Here is a 9,459-nt window from a genome sequence, read left to right as displayed (position 1 = left end):
TCCCAAGATACTCCTAGTCTTGTACCCTAATAGCACTAAGTTTGTACAAATTCTGAACTCTGACTTCAATTAAATTAAGGATGGTACCCAGGAAGATTGCAGTGCTTGATCATTCAAAGATCCTGCAACACTCCATCTCTTGTACCCAGTGGCCTTGGGGTCTCCTAGCTTCTATCCACTTAGCCTTATTACTGCATATTTTCTTATCATGTGCTCTTACTTCCATCTCCAGAACAGCCCCAGCTTACTCCTTCTATTTTCCTTCTTGACTGCTGTATAATTATTACATAAGACCACAGAGCTCCCTTGGGGTTCAGTGTTGGGGCTGATGATTTTAGCAGCATATTTACCAGGTTTGGTCTACCCTAAAAGAAACCTAGATCTGCAGCAGGATTGACTCCGTCATACTTGCCTGGCATGCGTGCTTTAGTGAGGTAGCGCACAGTATAATCTGCAAGAGGAAAGAATGATGAAAATACATTTTCTACGGAGCAGAGAAATACATAGAAAATGTAACTTGAAAAGAATGACTTGATCACAGAGGGCAACTTCAGGTCAAATGTTTCAGACACTATTGGATTCCATCTGCTCTCTTGGCAGCTGATACAAAATAATAGTTAATGTTTTTGCTCTACTTTGCATTCTAATTGACAAATAATTCATCTAACTGGTGAACAAGACCTGGTAAGGTATTATGCATCCAGATGATTAAAAATACTACTTGCTACTGCTGTCACAGCTGAAGACAACACCTAGGTTATTTTTAAAAATGATCATGTATTCATTGCAAGATGATTACAACAGCAAAACAATTGGAACCTGCCTAAATGTTCTACAACTATATAGCAGCTAATTAAATTAATGTCCATCTACTAAATGGAATAGCATGCAGCCATTAAAATAACAATTGGAAGAATGTACTGCAACATGAAAAATGTTTATGACAGAATATCAAATAAAAGTGCAGAATCCCAAGTGAAAGGCAATCTCTTAACGTCAGCTCTGTAAAACAAATACGCAAAATATCACAATGGTAGAAAGATTCTGACTGATATTTTTATTTGATTTCCCAATTTTTCATAACATTACTTGACACTTAGTGTACTTTTTCTATACACAGCAGAGATCTAGCAATCTCAGAAGTGTTTTCATATTGCTACTCTCCCTGGTCCTCTGTGCCAGTCAATTCCTTTCATTCCTAGATAAGACCCGGTTTTCTAGATGGGTGACCCCTGAGCCTTTCCTTAAACTGGAAATTTCAAAGAAGTACGCATCCAGCAACTGCCCTCAAAATGCTCCGGTGAAAGGAGGCAGCTCAAATAACAGATCTCATGTCTCAATAGCCTGTGATTTTGAATAGAGTTTGTTTGTAGATTTGACTTTGAAGCTATGTATGCAGTTTACATAATTATAAAGTATAATTTAAATTTAAAAAGAAATCCATAAATTTTAAAAGGGAAAGGGAAACTTATCTCCTTATCTAATTTGCGGCACAGTTATAGAGAGGGAACTACTCCAAACGATCAGAAAACACAGTGTGTTTTCACTGTACATCTATAAATGAGATGTACCCTAAGGGCAAAATGATCTTTGAAAGTCATAAAGTCATAAAGTGTTTTGAGTAATCATATTGTTGGTGGTAGTTTTCTAGTGTGTATTTTATACATAGTGTGGGCTAAAGGCAAGAGTAATTAGATTTGTGTTGTTGAAAACCAGGATTTTTGACATGGGAGTAAGAAAATAGAGTTGGTGAGACTACATTAAAATTCTACAGCCCTGAATATGAATTGGTCATCAAGATCAACTCGTATGAATTTTTTAGAAAATCCCTTATGCTCTGTCAATGAAAAGACATAGAAATAATGACTAACCCAATAACAATAAGCATTTTTAATTCCTAGATCTTACTCTCTGGAGAAATTCTATTTTCTACTGAAAGGAGCCAGGGGGACGCCTGAGTGCCTCAGCTGGTTAAGCGTCTGCCTTTGGCTCAGGTCATGATCCCAGGGTCCTGGGATCTAGCCCTGCATCAGAGCTTTCTGCTCAGCGGGAAGCCTGCTTCTCCTTCTGCCTGCCACTCCCCCTGCTTGTGCTCTCTCTTTCTGACAAATAAATAAATAAAATCTTAAAAAAAAAAAAAAAAGGAACCACTGTTTCTTGGAGAACTGGTTAATTCCAGAGCTGCAGCAGGACATACATGAGAGAGCCTGCAGTGTCTTATATATCAGAAGAAAAGCTTCTAAAAGTATTAAAGTGCCGACTTGAATTAGCCTCCATGCCCAAAGATGGAAAATTTGAGCCTCAGTAATGTTAGCAAGTGCAATGATTTGAAACACATCAAATATTTCTCAATCCGTTCATTCATAACGGTATTTTCTAAAAATCCATTATCATTGGAAACTATTAGGGTATCTACTCATGGTTTTGAAATCTGGTAAGTAAAAAAACTTCAAGCATTTATCTTGTTGTATCTCAGGGTAACCAGTATCTCAGCTTAAATGAAGAAGGAAAAATAGGACTGTATCACTGCCATTTTGCAAGTCTTAAATAATGGTCACCAATGACTGATAATATCACAAAATGAAAGATGAAAGAAAATGTAACAAACATCACAATACTGCCTATAAAACAATCTTGTCAAAAAAGGCATATGTAAATCTGATCCAACCTCTTGATCTAACCAACAATTGACAGAAAATATTGGAGCCAGAAGATCTCAAAAATGCAGTAAGCAAAATCCATAAGGTGGGAAACTACAGGACACACAACCTGGTATCTTCAAAAACCCAACAATAAAATAATTGGCCGCAAGACACAAAAAGAGAAAAGTAGATAAAGACATTAGAGAGTATTTGAATTTGATTTGAATCATGACTCAAACAAACTGAACATCATTGGGAGAAAAATCTGGATATTTGGAAGTATTAAGAAATTATCCTTATTTTTTTATGTGTGATAAAGGTATTAGGATATATATATAATGAGTCATGAGTCCTCACCTCTTGGAGATGCATGTTTGATTATTTACAAATAAAATATTTCTTTGACATGTGCTTCAAATCCAGGAGTGGGGGAAATAAATGGGAGTATGGATGAAACAAGATGGGCATGAATAGATAATCACTGAAGATGGATGATGGGGTTCATTATAATTCGTTATGCTATTCTGTTTCTGTTAGCTTGAAATTTTTGTTCATTAAAGAGGTTAACAAAGTCTCATATTTGTTCATTAAGCCAATGACTTTTAAAAGGGACATCAACCTATTAGTAATAATACTGTATGTAACACTTTTATAATGCATTTATCTTATTTACTCATTGTCAGATGTGTAGGAAAACACCACATGATACCTAATATATATGAGAGTCTATAAATCTCTAAGTTAAAATCTCTGATATAACTATTATTCACATTTTTAAGAGAAGAAATCATTAAATAGTTGATTCGGTTTGGAATCAGACAATTCTGACTTCATACCATACTATTCCTATAGTTTAATATTCACATGACAATCAGAGGCATTTCTGAGACCAAACCATATTACACCATTAGTCTGCAAAAAAATAAAAAATTAAAATTAAAAAAAAATCAATTATCTACTATGCCCCAGGGGATGAAATTTAAGCACCCCTTCACACCCAATAGTCTGTTCATCATTCCCTGAACTTACCAAGCATTTCTATGGCTCCAGAATTTCCCTGGAGAGCCAATTTTTCCATTTAACTTTCACTCATCCTTAATGATCTTCCTAAAATTATCCTTTCTTATGAAGACTTCTCTAGTCTCAAAAATAGAGCCAATCATTCTCTTTTCAATGCTTTCACAGTTCTGTAAAGGGATACATTCACAGAATCTATCTTTTCACAATGTAACAATAACTACCATTTATAGAATATTTATTAAGCACCAGTCACTGTTTCAATGCTTTTATCTACATTAAACTAATTTTTTCATCCCAACAATCTTGAGTTAAGTATCACTACCATCAAAATTTGACAAGTGAGGAAACCCAGGCCCTTCCTTGATGGATTAAATCCATTTTGCTTTTATATTTTAAATACGATGTTCAAGGCACCTAGTAATTGCTCAGTAACCACTGGATTATTTGGATATTTTAATAACTAATTTAAATAATTTATTTAAAGAAAATCTACTTCTCAACAGCAGTTTTTAGATAATGCAATAAATATGTTTGGATTGAATAACTCCTGTGATATAGATCCACCTACTGGAATAGACTGATAGTCTGACTTTTCTCAGAAGAAAGCACAAGTAATTATTTGTGCTATGGAGCTCTTTATTTGAGCTCTTTGCTTGGTTACCTTTGCTGTTGTAAAGCTTTTTACAAAAGATGAAAAAAAGTCACTGCCATTTTTTGATTGAATAAGGTCATGAAAGATTTTGACCAGACTTGGTGTTTCTCAGAATCTCAGATGAAAATCAGTTTTATAAAAATACCTCAAATTGTAAGAAACTAGGAGTGTATCTTGGTTGACCTCAGAATATGATTTCAACAAATAATGTGTTTTATAGTTCATCTATTTTGTTTTTAGAATATATTTGTCTTTTAAAATGAACAATGGTGCTGCTGGCGCTGGTACCATCTTGGAGAAGGTTTTAATATGCACAAAATATTGTCTGTATCTGTAAGTACATTTCACAAGAGATTTTCTACTTGTGATAGTGTGACTACAATTACATCTATCTTTCTTTTTATCGTAGACACAGGATGCACATTATTTCTACCGTGCATTATAATACTCAGTGTATATTTGCTGTGTTCCTTTAAATGTCAGTACGCCAGCAGCCTAGATCAGTCAAATTCTCCTTCTCTGTGAGAGGTAAAAGCTAATGAAAGGGTTTTGACTCCTACAATCTCTTATGAAGAGGTGTTGACCTCCACTTCATTTTAGCCTTACATTCTGAATGCTTTTATTTAAAACATGCCACTTTCCTCATTAGAACCTTGTTTTACCTTGCCATACCCAAATTGTCAACCATTTTCATAGTACTTTCCATGAATGTCTGGGTTCATTTGGTTTTATACAGCAGAACTTCAAACCCAACTGCTTGAGACGAGAATTAAAAGTTAATTCACCCCTGCCCACACAAGCGAATTCTGGTACCCAAATCTTTCTGTTTTCTTTACTTGACCTTGCTTTCTTTTCTAATGGTATCCTCAAATATCTTCTCACTTTTGGTAGCAAGATGGCAACTAAAAATGATGAACTCCTATCTTCAGAGCTTAAATCCTTAAGGAAAAGATGGCCATTTATACCACCTGAACTAATTACTGTGATCTTGGAAATTGATATTGATGACTGTCCAGACCTATGTCACATGTCCAGCCCTAGAGTTGATAGAAAGATGTCAGCACTACCAGGACACACACTGCGAGTAAGGTTGGTATAATCCCTCAAAGAAAAATAGAAGAGCTATTACCAGAAGGGCAATGGGTTCTGGGCAAGAAAGAGTAAATATAACCTATAAAAGATAGAGCAATCCTTGAGACAATTGTAAGGTAATGCAAGAAACAAAACAAAACAAACAAAAACAGTAAATATAGACTCATCACATGGGGACAATATCCAATTCAAAAACTTACAGTGTGGTTTTATCCAGGCAATTAATTCCTTTTCAACTTGTTTCCTTCTCTGTAAAATGTGAAATAACAATAATGCCCACTTTATGAAGATCGAATGAGTAAGCAGAAGTCAAATATCTGCCATGTACCAAATTGCTTGCCAAATAGTAGGCACTTAATAAAAGCTAGTGTTCTTCAAGACCAAGCATGGGTTCATCTCATATAAGAAATCATCTTCCACTACTCCTGTCTTCTCATCTGTATCTGCTAAAGTCCTATTAGAGCCCGTTATACAATTTAGCACTTAATTGCACACAGTAAGTACAGCTTCTATATGCTAGATGTGCAAATGCCTTGTCTTACCAACTAATTTTTAAGCTCCTTATCGGCTGAGATCATTTCTTTGTGCCCTGCCCTAGCACCTAGCTCAGGACTAATCAATCACTCACTCTACACAGAGGCCCTCTGCACCCTTGGACTGACTGTGAGATCAAATCACACTTTGAGAAAATTGGATTACACATTTGGAAGCATGTACAAGCAGAAGATGTAATAAATATAGAAATGATTAACTGAGGGAGGTGCCTGGGTGGCTCAGTTGGTTAAGTGACTGACTCTTGATTCCAGCTCAGGTCATGATCTCCAGGTTGTGAGATCAAGCCCCATGTCAGGCTCTGCATTGGGTATGGAGCCTGCTTAAGATTCTCTATCTCCCTCTCCCTCTGCCCCTCCCCCTACTCTAAAAAAAAAAAAAGAAAGAAAAAGAAATGATTAACTGAGGAAAACTGTACCTATAAAATGAAAGGGCCTGTGTTCATTTATTTATTTATGAAGGGAGTGGAGGAAAGTTTAGGAAGTACAGGAAGAAAGAGTTAGGGCCATCCTACTGAAACTTTAAAGATGGTCTAAAAGGCTTTTGAAGATCCCTTCTAATTCCTATGAATTTCATCATATGCAGTGGGATTACCTGCATCTGAAAAAACAGAATTTAATATATATACTTAATGATCCATTAATATATAAAATAGACATTAAGAGGTTAGACTTTGGAGACAGACCTTGATTTCAGCCCAATATCCACCATTTAGAATCTGTGTGAGATTAAGCAAATTACATAACCTTCTTAAGCCTTATAGAATTTGTAGTGAGGGACGTAAGTGGGAATGCGAATATTAAATAAGATGGTGCAAATAAAGTGCTTCGTCCCATGCAGTTGGGAAAGCAATAAACATTAGCAAAGATAAGATTTACCATTATGTGATTTGGGGAATATATAAGACATAAATGGGATTAGGTTTGATTTAGAGAAATTCAAAATCTAAGCATTACAACTATCTCCTTAATCTTGGGAAAAGTGAACACTACACATAAAAGCATTTGCCTAATATCCAGCTGGGTAAATTCAATGCTGATTCTTGTTTTATTTTCAATCCTATTTCCATTGGTTTCATTCTCAGTGGAGAGAAAAATCAAATGAGAGCTAGGACCAGGTTCATCTCTTTTCTTAGAACTCCACAAGGGTTTCTCGTCTGTATCTAAGTTTTAGCTTATATTTACTTGGACCATAATAATATTATTATGGTCCAAGTATTATAAATATATTTTTATATATTAAATATTATATATTTAAATAAGAATATATTTAAAATATATTTTTATATATTAAATATTATATATTTAAATAAAAATATATTTAAAATATATTTTTAAATAAAATATATTTTATTTAAAAATAAAATATAATTCAGTTGCTGATTCTCATTTTATCAATTCCACCAGATTTCCGAAACAACATGTAATTACTGCCAAAAGCAGAGGTCTGAAGATATTCACAGATACCTAGAGAAAGATGAGTGAGAAAATCACGCATAAGTCAACAAGGTGCTGAATATTTGTTCATCTGGGTGAAAAGTCCATTATGAGAATAGATAAAGGAGGTTTTTGCAGTGGGTATAAGGGACAGGGACACAATCTGAAGTTTTCAGTTTGCCCATTGATTGCTCTAGTACTTTCCTCTGAAATCTTCTGAATACACTCTTTAAAACACAGACATAAAACCAAATAGAACATAGGGTTTAGCTCTATCAAGTGGAAAAAGAATTTCCAGATAATTCTTGAGGCAAAAGTGGAAGGCACAAGGATTTAGAATACTCTATGATAGTTTTTTTTCCACCCTTAATTAAATACTAGATTTTCCTGCTTAACCTTAATTAAATCATCACAGTGTCAGTCCACTATAATCAGTAAAATTAATGTTCTGAATAGGAAAAATGATTTCAAATAAGGCAATAATGAGCCTATAAACATTATCCTAACAGCGACCTCAACTCCCTTTCCCTTTAGAAAAACTGGTCCAGTTATTCCTTGAAAATGACATACCCAAGCCCTTTATTTTCTTTGCCTCAAGTTTCATCCTTATTTCTTATTATAGCTAATCCTCAAATATTACTGCAAAGTAGATCCCTCATATGCCACCTAAGATCCCAAAGACCTAGGGGATAAGTTCTGCTCACGTATTCTGTGTATAAATGTTGCTTTCTCTTTGCCACACTGAAAAACCTATGAGGTCAGAGATTTACTTCCTAACTCGTCTTTCCAAGTTTTTTTCATATAAGTGACTTGTCCATTTATATAACATACTTTCCTAAATACTGGCTGGGTACTAGGAAGAGAAAATTAACAAAACATAATTTCCACCACTGAAAGTTCATAGTCTAATAGGAAAAGATGAGCATAGCAAACACTAAGTTTAATACAATATGATACTGTAGGAGTTGTGGCTTAAGCATAAATATATTTTTAGGACCTTTTAAAAATAACTGGTGAACAGTCCTAAAACAATTTTTTAAATGAGGGTTTCATTTTGGGGCTAACATGGAAAAGGATAGGAGAAAGCTGGTTTAAATAGAACAAGTAAGCTATGGCTATAGTATTAGTAGCAAGAAGAGTGGAAATGGCACTAGTAATAATAGGGCTGTTGATGCTGATGTAGTGATAAAGATAATATTTATAGAAATTGCCCCGCAGGTCCTTTAATCTGAGCCCCATGCAGAGGGGCTGCAAGTAGAAACAGAAGAAAATGTATTCACAAGGGGTTTAAGAGAATCTTATACTGACAAGCATATCAGAATAGATTCATCTCTTGCAGTCACAGAACCGATGTGCTAAAGGGAAGCTTCTGTCAATTTTTTTATCCTTTTTTTTTTTTTTGGTAGCTTAGCAGGAACCTGATGAAAGCAATTTTTTGGGAGATCAATTCATTCAGGGAAGTAGGTTGGAATGGGAAGAGATAAAATAGGATTATTTTCAATGGATGAAGCAAAATTGTTCAAATATTTAATGTTTGAAAAAATGTTAAGAACACTTTGACGTTTGCATTTTCAGCTGGCTATTTGGAAATTATATTATTGTTTTAGATTGTTTAAACTACATTTGACTTTCTGTCAAATATTTCCATGCTTCATGTTAATTATACTTGCATGTTTTCAAATGTTTCTAAACCACAACAAAAGATTTTACTTCCTTCCATTTTTCTTAAATTTTACCCTCATTACACATATGGATAAATGTATATTCTCCAATCCTTCTGATGGTTATTCATCATAATCCATACTGTTCTCCACTGCTGTAAAGTTCTTATCTCATTCCTAATTACAAGGTCTAAATCATTCAGCCAGTCTTACTGACAAGGAATAAATCCCTGTCAATATCCCGCAACACGATCTTTCCTTTACAATGTGCTGACCCATTGCTTCCTTGCTACATCTTCTTTCTAATCAGTATCAATGATTCCTGATAATGCTTAACCTTGAGCTCTCAAGCTTGTATCTATACATTAAGAGTATTGTAGAAATTGTGGCTTTTATCTAGACCA

Source organism: Leptonychotes weddellii, chromosome 3 (genome assembly GCF_054177405.1).
Source record: "Leptonychotes weddellii isolate Sample4059 chromosome 3, ASM5417740v2, whole genome shotgun sequence".
NCBI lineage: Eukaryota > Metazoa > Chordata > Mammalia > Carnivora > Phocidae > Leptonychotes > Leptonychotes weddellii.
The sequence above is the reverse complement of the archived record's forward strand: the minus strand, read 5'-3'. Positions refer to the sequence as shown.